At 42.3% G+C, this 16714-nt stretch overlaps 1 protein-coding gene across 4 annotated transcripts in view; it reads left to right on the forward strand.

Moving 5' to 3' along the window:
* The window catches only part of JAK2 (Janus kinase 2), a 92138-nt gene continuing 75424 nt past the window's right edge, over window positions 1-16714 (forward strand). For 2 of the 4 annotated variants that reach the window (XM_060268855.1, XM_060268854.1), the window contains exons 1-2: window positions 1-377; window positions 851-931. The gene's annotated coding sequence lies outside the window, so the exon portion shown is untranslated. Of the gene's footprint in view, window positions 378-850; window positions 932-969; window positions 15967-16714 lie in introns of those variants that run through there. The other 2 variants (XM_060268857.1, XM_060268858.1) reach the window with 2 other exon arrangements.

The raw sequence follows: 16714 nt of genomic DNA on the forward strand, positions 1-16714 counted from the left end.
CGGCGCCCCTGCTCTCCTGGAAAGCCCATGCGTCGTGACGCAGCTGGCGAGCGCCTCCCGAGCGCAGGCCCTCGCCGCGTCCCGCGCCGTCTGGGTCCCGAGCGGAGGAGGCGCCTCTGTTCTCCACGCCCCCCCCCACCGCCGGGCGAAGCGACCGGGAGAAGCGGGGCGGCGGGGTGAGAGGCGGACCCACCCGGGCGCGCTCGGAGGCTCGGCGGCGCGCGCAAAGCAGCTGGCGTCGTTTCATCCTCGGCTACTTCCTCCTTGCCTGTATGTAGCGGGGGGAGCCTGAGGGCAACCTCGGTTTCCCCTGCAGCGCCGCCGTCGCGGGAGTGGGGAGTCGGTGTGGCCACCTCCCCACACTCCCGTTTTCCGAGGTATTCGCTTGCCGTCCTTCTTCAGGGGCGGCGTTGCTCCCGGGCGCCTTGCTGCGCTTTCGCTTCCCCGGTGGGGCGAGTTTGGGGGCGCCGCGGAGGGTTTGGTGCCTGGCGGGAGTGGGGAGGAAAGGAGAGCGGAGTTGGGGGGAATAGGAGGCGGTTTTTTGGGGGGGTTGTTGTTACTCCGGCCTCTTTATCTTTCTCTCAAAATACCCCCCTTTAAACCACAAAACCAAAACTAATTTTACGCAGGAAACTTCAGGCGGGCTGGGCTTCCTTCCACCCACCCTGAGAAATTCCCTTCCCAGATACGAATGAAACCAAAGTGCAAGCCTATCAAAACGGGGTGGATCGGTTGGGATATTAAGAGTTTTGAAGGCCAGGGGTGTAATTCACCACCTTCCCATTATTTTCACCGTTTCTATTAAAATGATACCGGTATTAATGAAATATTTTGATAATTATCTGTTTAGGCTGTAGTTGCAGTCTGAGGTAGAAAGATGTGAACTCTTTCCTCGTGGACAAGAAGAGGCCTTTCTGCCACCTTTCCGATGGTGTGTATTTTTCAAAAAAAAAATTTGGGGGGTGGGGGTGGGAGTCGGTGTTTAAGTAATGCACCTTCAAAATATGGTTAAAGGGATGAGATTTCCCTCAGGTGCCTGTTGTGCTTCAGCTAAGGTGTAATTATTGTAGCCCTAGTGCATATAATTTTGTTACGGTTTGTTTTTTGCTCTTTCTCTTTTGCAGCATGGGACTTGTTTTCCAGCTGCTAGTCTGCTTCTTAAGAATGAAAGATTGTGTGGATTGTTGGAGAAGGGGAGATCTGGGGCAGCGGAACTTTTTATCTGGGGTGGGAAGGAGAAATGAAATGTGCAGTTTAAGTAACAGAAGCCAGTGAGGCTGTTTAGCTCTCCATCCTCTTACTTGATCACTCCAACTTTCCTGGTCTGTATAGGAAACAGATTCCCTTTGACATTGCTGGATTGTAACTTTGGAAAATAATGGAGGGTGAAGGAAATTGAAAATACCAGTAGGAAACATGTCGGGCAATTTTGTAGATTTAAAAAAGCTGTTGCTATTTAAAAAACAAAAACAGAGTCTGTATAGTAGCTGTTGGTTTTAAGACCGCAGGAGTATATGATTGTATCTTCCAACATCCATTCTTTGATTAAAAACAGCTGTGATGTCTTGGCTAATAAACCACAGAGCCGAGGGCTTGCCGAACAGAAGGTTGGCGGTTCGAATCCCCGCGACGGGGTGAGCTCCCATTGCTTGGTCCCAGCTCCTGCCAACCTAGCAGTTCGAAAGCACGTCAGAGTGCAAGTAGATAAATAGGTACCGCTCCGGCGGGAAGGTAAATGGCGTTTCCGTGTGCTGCTCTGGTTCGCCAGAAGCGGCTTTGTCATGCTGGCCACATGACCTGGAAGCTGAATGCCGTCTCCCTTGGCCAATAATGTGAGTTGAGCGCCACAACCCCAGAGTCGGTCACGACTGGACCTGATGGTCAGGGGTCCCTTTACCTTTATGGAGGGGGAAAGATAGGTGCCAATAGCAATTTTAAGTTGTTTGAAGAGTGTGGGAGGAAGCCCTCCCTCAGCAGCTTGCGATCCATCTAGTTTGGTTATTCATTGTGTTTTGCAAACTCATTCCTTATATACTTGCAATTTATTTTTTGGTCAGATGTGCATGTGTTGTACAGTATATACAATTCATACATTAAGAAGAAGAAGAATAGCATTAATATTGCTGTCAAAAGTTAAGGTTTCGAGCTCTTCCCGACACCTGTAAAATGTTTGTTGCTTTGTTGCCTGGCCAACTGCTGCCTTCCTTGGTGTCGTTTCCTTGTGGGCTGATAAGAAGAATATTGCCCTTTCCATCAAAAATCAAATAGTTGATTTTTCCACCCTGCAACTGGTAGTGTTTTACTTACACTGGAAGAGGAGTACAGGACCTCTGTTCCAAGTTGGCTGTTGCAGAGGAGTGTAAAACCTTGATTACGAGTTGGAGTGAAAAGCCCCCTCTTAAATGCAAAGCAGCAAGGCGCTTCATAGTTTTCATGGTAATGTTTTCTGCCACTGTTACACTGCTGTGTCCCCCCCACACACACACACAGCAGAGATGTGTGTGAACAAACCACACGTCCTCACATGTGTGTACACATTTCAGGAGAGTCTTGGCTGTCTGTCGTGGCCCTCAATGTTGGGTGAAGAACTTGGAACTCCCTGCACAGTTTCTGCTAAAGGCTTTGATGCATGACTCAGATTGGTGCATAGCCAAAGCACAGGTTTCAAGATGCAGCAGGTATCTTGTATAGAGGGCCAGGTATAGAGACATGGCTGTGTGCAAGCAGATAATGTTGATTTGATAAGCCACATGCTCCCTGGACCTTCCTTTTGAAGAGTGGGGTAAGCACAGCTCTTAGTGTGGCAAGTGGTCAGCACTCAATTAACTCTCAGTTGCCTTCCTGAAAGAGGGGCATCCTCACTGACAGGAGGAGGAGGAGGAGGCATCTGCCTAGGGATGTCCAGTGTCACAGGGCTGGAACAGTCCTCTGCCAATCTGCTCAGCCCCTACCTTGGATCCAGCTCTCCATTCCTCCTCGCCGAGATCAGGTGTTTCTTGGGGGCCCTCCCCAGGGCCGCCCATCTCCAACTCCCTGAGCAGCACCTATTCCTCCTTAGCATCTGACCTGCAGTAGCTTCATGGCATCGCCCTCTTTATGAAGTGCCCAACCCCAGTCATCATGTTTGGACTTGCCTGGATAGCAATAATGAAAGTTGGCAATTAGTTGGGGGCACGCAAGTTATCCTTTTCTTCCCAGAATGGCTCTTTTGACCATAACTGGTCCAGTGAATCAAATACTTGTGGCCTAGGGTTGCCCAGCTCCAACTCCCTGAGCTCCTCAGAATCCGGCCATCTCCTTCATGACACTGACTCTCAATCACAAATACGGGTTTAGGGACCTGTCGGGAACGCTTTACTGTGGGGGCAAAAACTACTGTACTGTAACAGTTGCATTCCTGTGGCAGACAAGATTGCCAAAGGAAGAGGAAGTTTAAAAGCAAGGGAAGCTTCCAAAGGGCTTTGGAACTCTTTAAACCAGGCATCCCCAAACTTCGGCCCTCCAGATGTTTTGGACTACAATCCCCATCATCCCTGACCACTGGTTCTGTTAGCTAGGGATCATGGGAGTTGTAGGCCAAAACATCTGGAGGGCCGCAGGTTGGGGGTGCCTGCTTTAAACCCAGTGGAAGCAAAATATCCTCAGCTATAGAATACTACTAAAGGACACTGAGTGTCTCTTGTGTAACTGTATAACTTTATGCTATGTTTACTCATTTCAGTGCCAGTTAATTACATAATTATTACCTTATTCTGGTTGTAGGGTTATACATATTTTTACAGGTGGCATTTTACTTTTAATAACAGCTTCATTAATTGGTTGTGTGTGTGTGTGTAGTGGGTGTTAATTCAGCTGTGGGAAGGGCAAATTATTTCACAATTGGGAGTTAGATATGCTTGAAAGAGGCAAAATGCTCTGCATTTATTTTGCTTTTAAAACCCGGCCACTGAGTTTTTGCCATGCTCCTTTGTTGTATCAAAGGCAATGTCCAAAATCAACTTCTGTGGTGCTTTGAGAGTCACAACTATGCAGCTACAACTTTTAAATATACCAGAGCATTAAGAATATAAGTTTAATTCTTTATTTTTGAAATGTGTGTGTTTGACTTACTTTGTTGCGTATTTGATGTAGTGCACTTACTTTCAGAATTCGCTGTTCCATGAAATATTTATTTTCTGTATTTAATTTGTATACAGTTCTTCCTCCCAAAGGAGCCTAGGGCAGCAAACACATCCTCAATGTTAAACAAACCCGTCTAAGAGTAATCTTCTGTCATTCCTAGTGTCCAGTGTCTTAACTAATGCCAAACTAGAATTTTCCACTCTCTCAATATACTCAACAGATCTCAAAGCACTGAACAGTGTATCAGTATGTACTATAAGATACACAAGGCTCTCACTCATTGGTATCATTACCATCTGAAGGCAGCCCTGTTTAGGGAGGCTTTTAATGTTTAATAGATTATTTCATTTCATTTTTCTGTTGGAAGCCGCCCAGAGTGGCTGGGGAAACCCAGCCAGATGGGCGGGGTATAAATAATAAATTATTATATTATTATTATTATTATATTCTGAAGCTTCCACTGTAAATTCTTGTAAATTGATGCTTCTAACTTACATAAGGATGTTCTAGTTAACCATCGTGGCAAAAAGTTGTTTTGATATTTTTTGGGGGGAAATTGTGGATTTTGTTTAACTTTGGGAGTTGAAAAGATGTAAGTGGTGATATCAAATGTTAGTAGTCAAACTCATACTTAACCCATTGATTTCAGTGAGTCTTGTATGAGTATGATGTAGGTATTGTTTTTAGTTGAACTGAGTGTTGAATCCATATATTTGCAGAAAGGGAGAACCAACATCAAACAAATTATGCCTTCCATTCCCTCCCTTTCCACTCCAAATTATTGCATTTTCTGCCTTCAGTGCAGCAGCGAAAAGCAGATTTCCACTGTGACTCCCACGGTCTTTAAACTATGTAGTTAAAGCCGATTTGGCGTCTATACAGAACAAACAACACAGTATGCATTGCTTTATGTTTGCTGAATGTTATCTGCCATTTCACGGATCCAATTTGCATTTTACCCCCAGGAATGATCGCATCTTCTAATTAATACCATATCCTTTTGTTAATGCTCCTTGCACACAATCAGAGTTACTCTGCAGAGTTCAACTCTAGTGAATCACAAAACTCTGATTTCACTGATCACAAAGCAGTTTTATCCAGTGCTGATCCAAACCCTCCTTCCTGCCCCATCTCGTCGCACACCATTTAAATCTTTCTTATTTAATGTCCCTCTGTGTGGAACAGAAAACACTTTTACAAATGCTATCACCAGTGTCTCAGGTTTGGAAATCCACCCTGGCGCTCCCATCTTGTCTTCTTTGCACGCTTGCATTGCAAACGTTCAGAAAACATATCACAAGACTTGGAAGCGAATATGAACGCAGCAAGGAACAGCAGTGTGTTTTGTTGTGAGTCATGAAGACCTGGATCATTTGTATCAATGCCACAGTTCAGAGCTTCTGCTGCAATATCTTTTGGTAACTGTTTCCATGGCAGGGAGCACATTATTCCAAAACATGGTTCAGACACTTCCCTCTTGACAAGCATATTTATATTTGCTGTATCCTGCTTAGATGTTTTCGGCACAAGTTAGCAGCATGTAAACATTTTTATAAATAAAATGAAAATACTGGCATTGGAAGTTCTCACAAGTCAGCAATATTTGCCATTTCTTTTGCTGGCATCAAGCATTTAGGGTTTCTTCTTCTTTTGATAGAAAACAATGGATGCCACCAATTCTTCTTCCTGAGCGTCATGTACCGACAACCGTTGCTACACTAGGCAACAATTAGGAAAGGGGAATCCTCCAAGCTTCTGTCAAACAATTGCCTTCTGATGAGGTTCTTTGGGCTTTGGTATGTTGGCCTAGACAGGTGTTGTGGTTATTCTGCATGTGAAAGGGCAGGTCCTGTGACCTGTGTCAAGCTTTTCTAGGTCTTTGAACACATACACATTTACTGCAACTCTGTTTAACGTTAGTACCGTATTGGCCTGAGTATAAGCCGCACCTTTAAAAAAAATTGGGGGGGGGGGAGAGACAATACCTGAATATAAGCCGCTCCCTTAAAATTCCGCAGGCACTCACACCCGTTCCATTTTACCGTATGACTGTGTTTTAGCAGCGACATCGCAAAAGCCTATTTTTGTAAGGTTGCGAATTTAAGCTGTGCTTTAACTTTTCACAGTTGGAATGTGGGGTGTGTGTGTGGCTTATATTCGGGCCAGTACAGTAATAAGCAAAAGGATGGGGGAGAACACTTCTTTTAATTAAAAAGTGCAGATAAAATTTTATGCCTGTCTCATAACAGATGTGGATATTCAATCAATGCAACCGAACCACTCCTGAATCTGGTCCAAATTTTAGAAAATAAAGGAATCACATAGATCAGTGGTTTTCTGGTTTGGGGATAGGATCAGAATCTTATTCTGATGTGTGAATGTCTCCTTGACTCGGTTGATGTCCCTATCCTCTAATTATCTCCTATAATTAGATTTACAGTAAGCAGAATGGCACCTGCTATAGCCTTAGAATGGCAATTTCAAAAACTTCCTATCTTAGTTGGGCTCAGTGCTCAGTCATCAGCTGACATCTGAAATAATTTGATTCTGTACATTTTTAATAGATTTTGGGATGATGGGCTTATTCAGTCAGAGAGAGCGACTGATGCAAGTTAAATAGCTTCTGGGCTTCATGCCTGCGCCACACAAATTGCATTGTTAGAGTACCCCAACTTTTTGGTAAGTGAATACCTAATTTCATGGCTGCCAACACCAGCTACCTTTGATGGGTGTAGTGTATTCACACATATTATTAATTTGCTTGAGATGGTTCTCTTTTGTACAGTTAAGCAGCTGCACGTTGAAACAGTTATTTTCTAAGACCGTTGTTTAGGCAGTTTCTCTCTTGGTTATAAAAATAAGTATTGATTAATTTTTGTTTACACTTTGTCAGATTCGTTCACACTGAACAGCTGCATGAGTTTATAACCAGGGATCTCAGGTCAGCTGGAATACGTTAAATATATTTTGCTGAAACAGAACATGCAAAACTGAAAGTATACAAGTTAATCATTAGTCTGCTATCTTTTTGTGGGAAGCCATATTCACACAACAAGACAAATATAATTAATATTGTTTAGTCTATGGATGCTATCACAAACCTGTGTGTTTTCTCATTGCATATTTGCATGGGAAAGGTCAAGTATTTAAAGAACTAAAATAACATGTTGACATTCTTTCATTCTCAAAATATTCCTTAAAGTTATTCATGGTTACATTTTATCTTCAGTCTTTATCCTAAAAGATAGCTATAATTGTATATTGGTTGGTGCTGAAAATAATTCAACTTCCAGGGAAACAGTGTCTGCATCTCTGCCAACCATGCACAGGTGTGTAGGGGGGGGTCACTTTGTGACACCTGAATTCCAAATCCTATCCCTAACCTTGGTAAAGTTCTACCTATCTCCGCCCCTTTCTTCCTACCAAAGAAGAATAATGCAAATCATGAACTTCTAACTAATTGCTTAAATGTCCCTTGCTGTGTTCTTTGGAAAGCTTTACCAATTATATAAACGCTAGAATTCTGACACTGCATTGATAGAACAGTTTTATGACTTTGCATTGCAGGTGATGTCTTCTCAATCAAACCATTGTATATTTATTGAACCAACTAGTGGGAGCAATTATAATTTTTGTTGCTTTTCTACCAGTGCTTTTATCCCAAAGCGTCTGCACTTCTCTGTTCAAAATCTACATGTACTCAGTGGATGAACTTAGGACTACTATGTATGAGGTATAAATTACAATTCCACCCAACTATGATTCTATGAGTCATTGTGCTTACTAGATGGCCTTGATCAAGTCACAGTTTTCCAGCCTTAGTTCTACATTTGTAAAATGGGGGAAATATCCACTTGCTTCGTATAGTATAGTTGTTGTAGTAGGAGTGGACTGTGCAGCACTGCTTCAGTGTAAGAGCATTTATGCAGTTCACTGGCAATTACAACAATCAAAAATTCGTAAACCGAGGTGTTTGTAAACCAAGGTTCCACTGTATGTATGAATTGTGATGTGTATCCTATTGCCTTTGAGTTGGGGGACAATTGGGCAGAAACATACATGCAAGTGAGGCATTCATTGATTGCATTCCATCTGAAATAAGCCCTTGGACTCATGAAAGCTTATATGATAGATTAAACAGAAGACTATTATGAATGGGATGGGTATAAAAAAGCACCATGAGAAAGGAGAAATAATAATGGAAACTGGCTTCAGAGAAAAAGTCACGGGTGACTAATGATATGAACCTAATGACCTGGAAATGAGTTTTGAATGATAAATTCCTTCCTCATTCTAACTGTAGACCCAAAGTCCACAGTAAAGTTAAAGTCTTAAAAACATTGTCAAAATGATTGAAACAGATTTAGTTTCTTTTATTTTTGACAAACCCGGCTTTTAAAAAATCTGCACATATATGTTCTTTCCTGCCTCTCAGTTGTTTTAAATTCTTTGGCTTGCTGCTTTTTGCATGTAAGGCTTGGTCTTCTGCCTTTTGAAACTGCCAGAACTAATTTTGAGTCAGCCTGTATACATTTTAATATAGCATTATTCAGAGGAAACGGGGGAATATGCATACTCAATTGCATGATTCATCACTAGAGAGACCTAGCCAAATGCCACCAACAGAATTCTTTTGAACAATGCCACTGCCTTAATGACAGATTTCTCATGCAGTCCAAATGCCTTTCAAGAACATGAGCCAATGTTTTCTTCTCGCCTCTTATGAAAGCAACCTTGTATAGTCATACAATGCACCAGAATACTACTTGAAAGGAATAGTCTTTCTGGTATGGAAATTGTATGAGTTGTAGCTTGGAAAAGTACCTTTCAAATGTCAAAGTTGGGGTGCCCTTAATATTTCAAATGACCCTGTATTAACATTGCAAAGTACTTCATTCTTAATACATTTGTGTTCCACCGAGTTTTCCTAGTACGGCCTTAGAGCCAAGCTAAACTTTGTTCCCACCAAGGGGGATGCTGCTGGAAATAAAATAGCCATACTTATACCTCTCTCTCCCCATCACATTATCTCTAGGAGAATGGTTCCAAAACACACTCTCACACGCCCAGGCCACTTGAAAATTGTTGAGAGTACTTGGTCGACCACTCACGATGTTTCTCCCTGTTGTAACTATGGCAACGCATTGGGTTAAATGCTGTATGCTTTTTAAATTGCTTTTTTATTTCTTATGTGTTGCATGTTATTATATTAAGCCTGAAATTAATGGAATTCAAATTGTGACACCATAAAATGCGAGAGAAGAAACAGAAGAAACACTAAAATGCAATTAAAATCAATACAGATATTTAATGCAACCGATATGCCTCCCATGTTGTTGTTTAGTCGTTTAGTCGTGTCCGACTCTTCGTGACCCCATGGACCATAGCACGCCAGGCACTCCTGTCTTGCACTGCCTCCCGCAGTTTGGTCAAACTCATGTTCGTAGCTTCGAGAACACTGTCCAGCCATCTTGTCCTCTGTCATCCCCTTCTCCTAGTGCCCTCAATCTTTCCCAACATCAGGGTCTTTTCCAAGGATTCTTCTCTTCTCATGAGGTGGCCAAAGTATTGGAGCCTCAGCTTCACGATCTGTCCTTCCAGTGAGCACTCAGGGCTGATTTCCTTAAGAATGGATAGGTTTGATCTTCTAGCAGTCCATGGGACTCTCAAGAGTCTCCTCCAGCACCATAATTCAAAAGGTAAAGGCGCCCCTGACCATCAGGTCCGGGCTTCCTGATCAGAAGGTAGGCGGTTCGAATCCCTGCGACGGGGTGAGCTCCTGTTGCTCGGTCCCAGCTCCTGTCCACTTAGCAGTTCGAAAGCACATCAAAGTGCAAGTAGATAAATAGGGACCACTCCGGCAGGAAGGTAAATGGCGTTTCTGTGCGCTGCTCTGGTTCGCCAGAAGCAGCTTTGTCATGCTGGCCACATGACCCGGAAGCTGTCTGCGGACAAACGCCGGCTCCCTCGGCCTATAGAGCGAGATGAGTGCCGCATATTCAACCACAAATCCACAGGTGCCCCGTGGGCCAGCTCCGAGACCATAGTTCGAGAACTCCTGTTCTAAGAGAATTTTCCATGTGACGCACTGTGACCACCCTGAGTTTCCTTGCCACAGTCAGTGGTAGCCAGTGCCATGAAGCAAGGGCAGCAAACTCATTTTAAGTGGGGGCAGGGAGAAGTCCAACTTGCTACAACCAGTTGGATAGAAAAGCTATTCACCACATGGCTCCTGGAACTGGGGTACAAGCACCAAAACAGAACAGTTAGTTGCCATATCCCTCCCCCCAACGTGTCAGCGCTATTTATTTTTATTTCCCCCCGAAACACACAAACGAATACGCAATTCACATCAGTGACACATTGTTAAAACCACGTTTTTAATGGTTCTTAATTGGTCGCCACAAACATAAATGAGGCTCAGCAATAGTGGCCAACCATAAGCATTTATAAAGACTGGTTGGTGTGCGTGTGTGGACCATGGGTAGGCAAACTAAGGCTGCTATAGCCTGGTACAATACTTTGTAACTTAAATTAGCAGGGGATTTTATTACCTTTTGGCACAATTAGCCACTTCCTCAGCCAGGGTTTTTGCCTTCTCAAGGACTGTCCCCTGTGCTTTTACTACGTTGCATATTCCTTCAGACAACTCAAGGTATCCTGTTCTTTTTAAAGTCTTCAGCGATTAACAGTTTCGTGCTATTTGTACATCTCCTTGTTCACAATGAAATGGACCTCCCCTAGCCCTGCTACGGCCTCTTGGATGCAATGCAGCCAGGCACTGAGGAAATAATGTACCCTACTTGAGCTTGCTTTAGTTTTGCTGCAACAGTTCGCTGCTGCAAGAGACAGGCTCCTGGTCATTTTGAAAAGCAGCTTATTTCTTAGAGCAGGGGTCAGGGATGAACGAATTTCTATGCCCCACAAATAACCCAGAGTCGCATTTTAAATAAAAGGACACATTCTACTCATGTAAAACCATGCTGATTCCCGGACCGTCCGCGGGTCGGATTGAGAAGGTGATTGGGCCTCATCCAGCCCCGGAGCCTTAGGTTGCCTACCTATGTCTTAGACATTAAGGGAATGCTATACGAAAAGTGTATGCAAGCAGAACTATTTTGGATTGAAATGCCTAATTTATTTTTTGTAATTTTATGTCCACCTCTTTTTGTGGGTGCAGGTACTTAAAAGTGGCTTACAGTTAAAGCTAGTATAGAATAAGAGAACAAGAAGAACATACATTTAAAGAAGATTCGAAAATGTTTGTTGAATATATGGGGGGGAATTGTGTGCACTTGAAAATGTTGGCAGTGTTAAGATAAACCCAACAGTGTAAACAAGTTTTGATGGATGTAATTATGAAATTCTGAATGGTTTAGTTTATGTAAAATATGCAGGGATTTATCATATGTAAAATGAACCATGGAAAGAGAAGAAGGGAAGTCATTGGCATTTTAAGGTTGTTTCAATGAATGTTCTAAATTATAAAACAGAAAATTTAATAAAGTTATACCTAGTACCGTGTTTCTCATATTATAAGACACGTTTTATATTTATTTTTTCCACAAAAAAACACACTATGGCTTATTTTCAAGGGATGTCTTATTTTTTTCCTCTTCCTCCTGCCGCGGCCAACATTGCTGCTGCGCCTATCACTATGTCTTACTTTCGGGGTATGGCTTATATTCCTTGAATGCTTAAAAATCCTGCTATGGCTTATTTTATGGGTATGTCTTAAAATATGAGAAACAGGGTATAAGTAATGTCTTTGTGTGTGCACCTCATAGTTCCATGAAGGTACCTACCTAAAAAGTTGTTTTTAATTAGCACAGAGTAGTAGTGTGAGCTCCATTCATGCCCCTATTTGGGGGGAAACTCAAATTAAAATTAATCTGATGTATGTGTGTGTGTGTGTGTGTGTGTGTACACACACATATACAGTGGTACCTCTACTTACGAATGTTTCTACTTACAAATGGAGCTCCGTCCGCCATCTTGGATGCGGTTTAGATAGGATTGTTTCTACTTACAAATTTTTAGATGGGGTTGCTTCGACTTACAAATTTTATCCCAATGCATTCCTATGTATACCTAAAGGAGCGTCTCCACCCCCATCATTCTGCCCGTACACTGAGGTCCAGCTCCGAGGGCCTTCTGACAGTTCCCTCATTGCGAGAAGCCAAGTTGCAGGGAACCAGGCAGAGGGCCTTCTTGGTGGTGGCGCCTGCCCTGTGGAACACCCTCCCATCAGATGTCAAAAAGGAAAACAGCTACCAGATTTTTAGAAGACATCTGAAGGCAGCCCTGTTTAGGGAGGCTTTTAATGTTTAATAGATTACTGTGTTTTAATGTTTCTGTTGGAAGCCACCCAGAGTGGCTGGGGAAACCCAGCCAGATGGGCGGGGTATAAATTATTATTATTATTATTATTATTATTATTATTATTATTATTCGACTTACAATTTTTTTCGACTTACGAATGTGCATTCGGAACGCATTAAATTCGTAAGTAGAGGTACCACTGTATATATATATGCGCTGCATTTCTTCCTCCTTGCAATAAATGATCTTTCTGGCAGTCTTGGAACTTGCCATTTCTTAGGATATGAGATTTTACAGAACCATAGAGTTATAAATTTACCATAGCAGTCTCTTGCTCTGAGACCTCGTGTCATGTTGTCATTTATTGTTCTTGACGATGGTGAGCCTCCAAATGTACATTGATGGTTTAACAAATACCTTTCGGTGGTGCTGCTTCCTATGCAGAACTCATTTTGTTTGGTACTGTACTCTGTATCTCTCTTGTTGAGAATAAGAAATACGTATGCTTACAATGGGAATGGAATATACAGTGGTGCCTCGCTTAACGAATGCCCTGCTTAACGAAATTTCTGCTTAACGAAAGGTTTTTTCTAGTGGAGGTTGCCTCGCTAGACGAATTCGTTTTACGAAAAAATCGTCTAGCGAATCCCATAGGAATGCATTGAAATTCAATTAATGCGTTCCTATGGGCAAAAAAAAAAAATTCAATGCATTCCTATGGGATTCGCTAGATGAATTTTTCGTTGTAAGAAAAGACCCGTGGAACGAATTAAATTCATCTAGCGAGGCACCACTGTATATATATTTTTCCGTGCACATATTTTTGTACAATTTTTCAAGTGTTTATATTCCCCCCTTTTATAAAACAAAAATATTTTAAAAGGAAACTAATGAAAGAAAAGAAAAAAAATGCTGGAAATATATCACAATCATAATTTGGTGTTGCATTACATCATCTCAAATATTTTGGATCTGGTGGAGAATGTTACACTAGTATTTGATAAACATGAGAAAGAGTTAGAAATGAATCCAGCTCTTTGATACTGTACTTAAACTCACAGTGTCTTATCAGGCCTAATTATTACGTACTCTCATTAGACCAAGCCTGTATAGTGGATTGTTTTCTTCCAGTTACTGAACAGGGCTTTTCTGCACCCGTCTTTCCACTACTGCTGTCTGAGCCCACTAAAAAGCTGTGGAAAGCGGTATAGGAGGCTACAGCAGGGAAATAAGGTTGTTGTAAAGCTGGGACGCGGGTGGCGCTGTGGGTTAAACCACTGAGCCTAGGGCTTGCTGACCAGAAGGTTGGCAATTCGAATCCCCGCGACGGGGTGAGCTCCCGTTGCTCGGTCCCAGCTCCTGCCAACCTAGCAGCTCGAAAGCACGTCAAAGTGCAAGTAGATAAATAGGGACCGCTACAGCGGGAAGGTAAACGGCGTTTCCGTGCGCTGCTCTGGTTCGCCAGAAGTGGCTTAGTCATGCTGGTCACATGACCCGGAAGCGGTATGCCGGCTCCCTCGGCCAATAACGCGAGATGAGTGCCGCAACCCCAGAGTCGGTCATGACTGGACCTAATGGTCAGGGGTCCCTTTACCTTTAAAGCAGGGAAGGGGTACCTTGCACAAAGCAAAGTGCCTTCAGCTCAGTGCAAGAGCAGCTTCAAATCTACCCTAATAAATACACCGCAGCCTTTCCATTGCATAAGCAGGAAACTCTCTTATAAGACGCTCCAGAATTGACTTCCACTAAGTACCATTAAAGCGCCTTTAATGGCGTGTAGTTTTTTATCATAAAATAGCAGAAGGAGGCTGAGATAAGGAACTGAAAGTTACTGTTTTTGTTTTACGGACAGAAATGCAAAGGAAAAAAAGGAACTGTGGAAGTGCTGCCATTTTATCATTCCAGCGATTTAGTTTATTTCCCTGCATCTGCATGCTGGATTTTTTAAAATATTTTTTTACGATGTTGGCTTTCTGCTCGCCTTGAGATTTTATTTTATTTTAAGATGTTGGCTTTCTGCTCGCCTTGAGGTTGTTTTGAGGCATAGCCACTTTGCCAAAGGGGGTGGGGAGACAATCCTAATTCCATTTCTTACTTGTTTGCGGAGACTTAGCCAGTGTAATCAGGATAGTTGCATAGTGAGCTGTAACTGATTATATTAGGTCAAGGCAGCTTATTTTGGTGCGTGTTTGCCTGGCTAGGTAGGCTGACATGGTTGTGATAAAACTGAAAAATGTACATTTTACTGCCAGTGGGAAGCAACAAGAACCTCTGTTCTATTACACCAAGACAGCTGGTAATTGTGTTGGGAAACTTGATAAGAAGGCTATCCTTCAGCATCGTTTATGTACTCGGATAAAACATATATTATTAGTGCCTCAGAGAATCGCACTCTTGCTGTGGGCAAAGGAAATATGCTGCCTCTATAAAAGGCTGTCTAATTCAGTTCAGAGTTGAACCTGGCTGTTTAGAGTTGAAATTGGATTGTCAAGAGGAGAAGTGTTGAAAGTTTTCCAGGCAACACTGCTATATCTCTCAGGCTTATTGGTGGATCATCAAGGAGACAAAGTTAGTGTTGAAAAATGTTCCTTGGAGGAAGAAACTACAGAAGACCACTCTTTCAGACAACGTTGGCTGTATATACAGTGGGACCTTGGTTTACGAACTTAATCCATTCCGGAAGTCCGTTCTTAAACCAAAACCGTTCTTAAACTGAGGTGCGCTTTCCCTAATAGGCCTCCTGCTGCCGGTGCCCTTCCACCATTCGGATTCCATTCTTAGACTAAGGTAAAGTTCTCAAACCAAGACACTATTTCCGGTTTTGCGGAGTTTGTAAACCGAATAGTTCATAAACAGGGCTGTTCTTAAACCGAGGTACCACTGTGTGTGTGTGTGTGTGTGTGTGTTCGTTTGCAAGTCTGACAAGTGGAAACCTGAAAAGGCCTGAGGTTGTCGTAGGCTACAACATAACCTGGGAACCAGAGCTATGAACTGGAGCATAATTCTTTTGTGATCTGATTGGTTTTGCAGTGAAATAGATTCAGAGGTGGTTTTTAAGCTATACAGTGGTACCTCTACTTACGAATGTTTCTACTTACGAATGGAGCTCCGTTCGCCATCTTGGATGCAGTTGGATTTTTTTCTACTTACGAATTTTTAGATAGGGTTGCTTCTACTTACGATTTTTTTCTCTCAATGCATTCCTATGGGATTCGACTTACAATATTTTTCGACTTACGAATGTGCGTTCGGAACGCATTAAATTCGTAAGTAGAGGTACCACTGTATTGATATTTACAACAACATGTGCAACTTAAAACAATTAACCACATTGTAAATGGTATGCAGTGAGGGAAATCCCACTATGAGCTATTAATAGTTAAGCCACACTGTTTGCCATTGGAGTTTCTATTTAATATGTAACAGGCTAACCCTCGTGGCAGGGATAAGGTTGTGTGTGTGTACCGCCAGAAATTGCATTTGATGAGCCATTCAACAAACTGGGGCACTAACACCTGTAAGGTATGCAATATTGTGAAGTTGTTTGGCGTTAATATGGGCCTCTTTCATAAACTTATTTCTTACAAAATATAAGCTGATTCACATGCCAGTTGAATCCTGTGGGGTTAGGAAACTGATTTGTTGAAAATAACTTATTTGTATGTTTAAAAGTTAAACAACTCAGCCATTCAGAGCACAGCAGGATTTAATGCTCTGCAACTTTAGCTGTTTTGCAGCTTTATTGTTTGCAAAAAAATAAAAGCACCTTTTTTGCCTTAAGATTTAAAACTTGAGGTTTTCATGCCGTGTAAAATTTAAAGAATGACTAAAATGGAGTCACTTTTTATTCGGGTGTTGCTATGGAGTGTTCTAGCTCCGCATCGCTTCTATATGTGGGAACATCTGCCCTTTTCATTTTTGTGAAGCCTCTTTGATCTTTCCTTTCCTTCCTGTTAAGAGCTTGACGGCTTCTTTCTTCCTAACACGTGGGGTGGTATTCCTGCTGTCATTCAGAGACTCGTGCATTGAACAAATCCATGGATCTTATCAAACGCTCGCTGCTGAATAATGCACATTTGCTTGCTAGAAACTTGATTCTGAGTGACAACTTCGAGCTATTAATCATTTTAAAATAAAATAGATATAGTTTTGTGTTTTAAAGTAAACACGGTTATTTTCGTTTCATGGGTAAGGTATTTCTTTCCCTAGTCCTAACCTGAGGGGTGTTAAAATTACTGTGACATATCGGGAGGCATAATCCTCTATGTGT

This window comes from Zootoca vivipara, chromosome 16 (genome assembly GCF_963506605.1).
Source record: "Zootoca vivipara chromosome 16, rZooViv1.1, whole genome shotgun sequence".
NCBI lineage: Eukaryota > Metazoa > Chordata > Lepidosauria > Squamata > Lacertidae > Zootoca > Zootoca vivipara.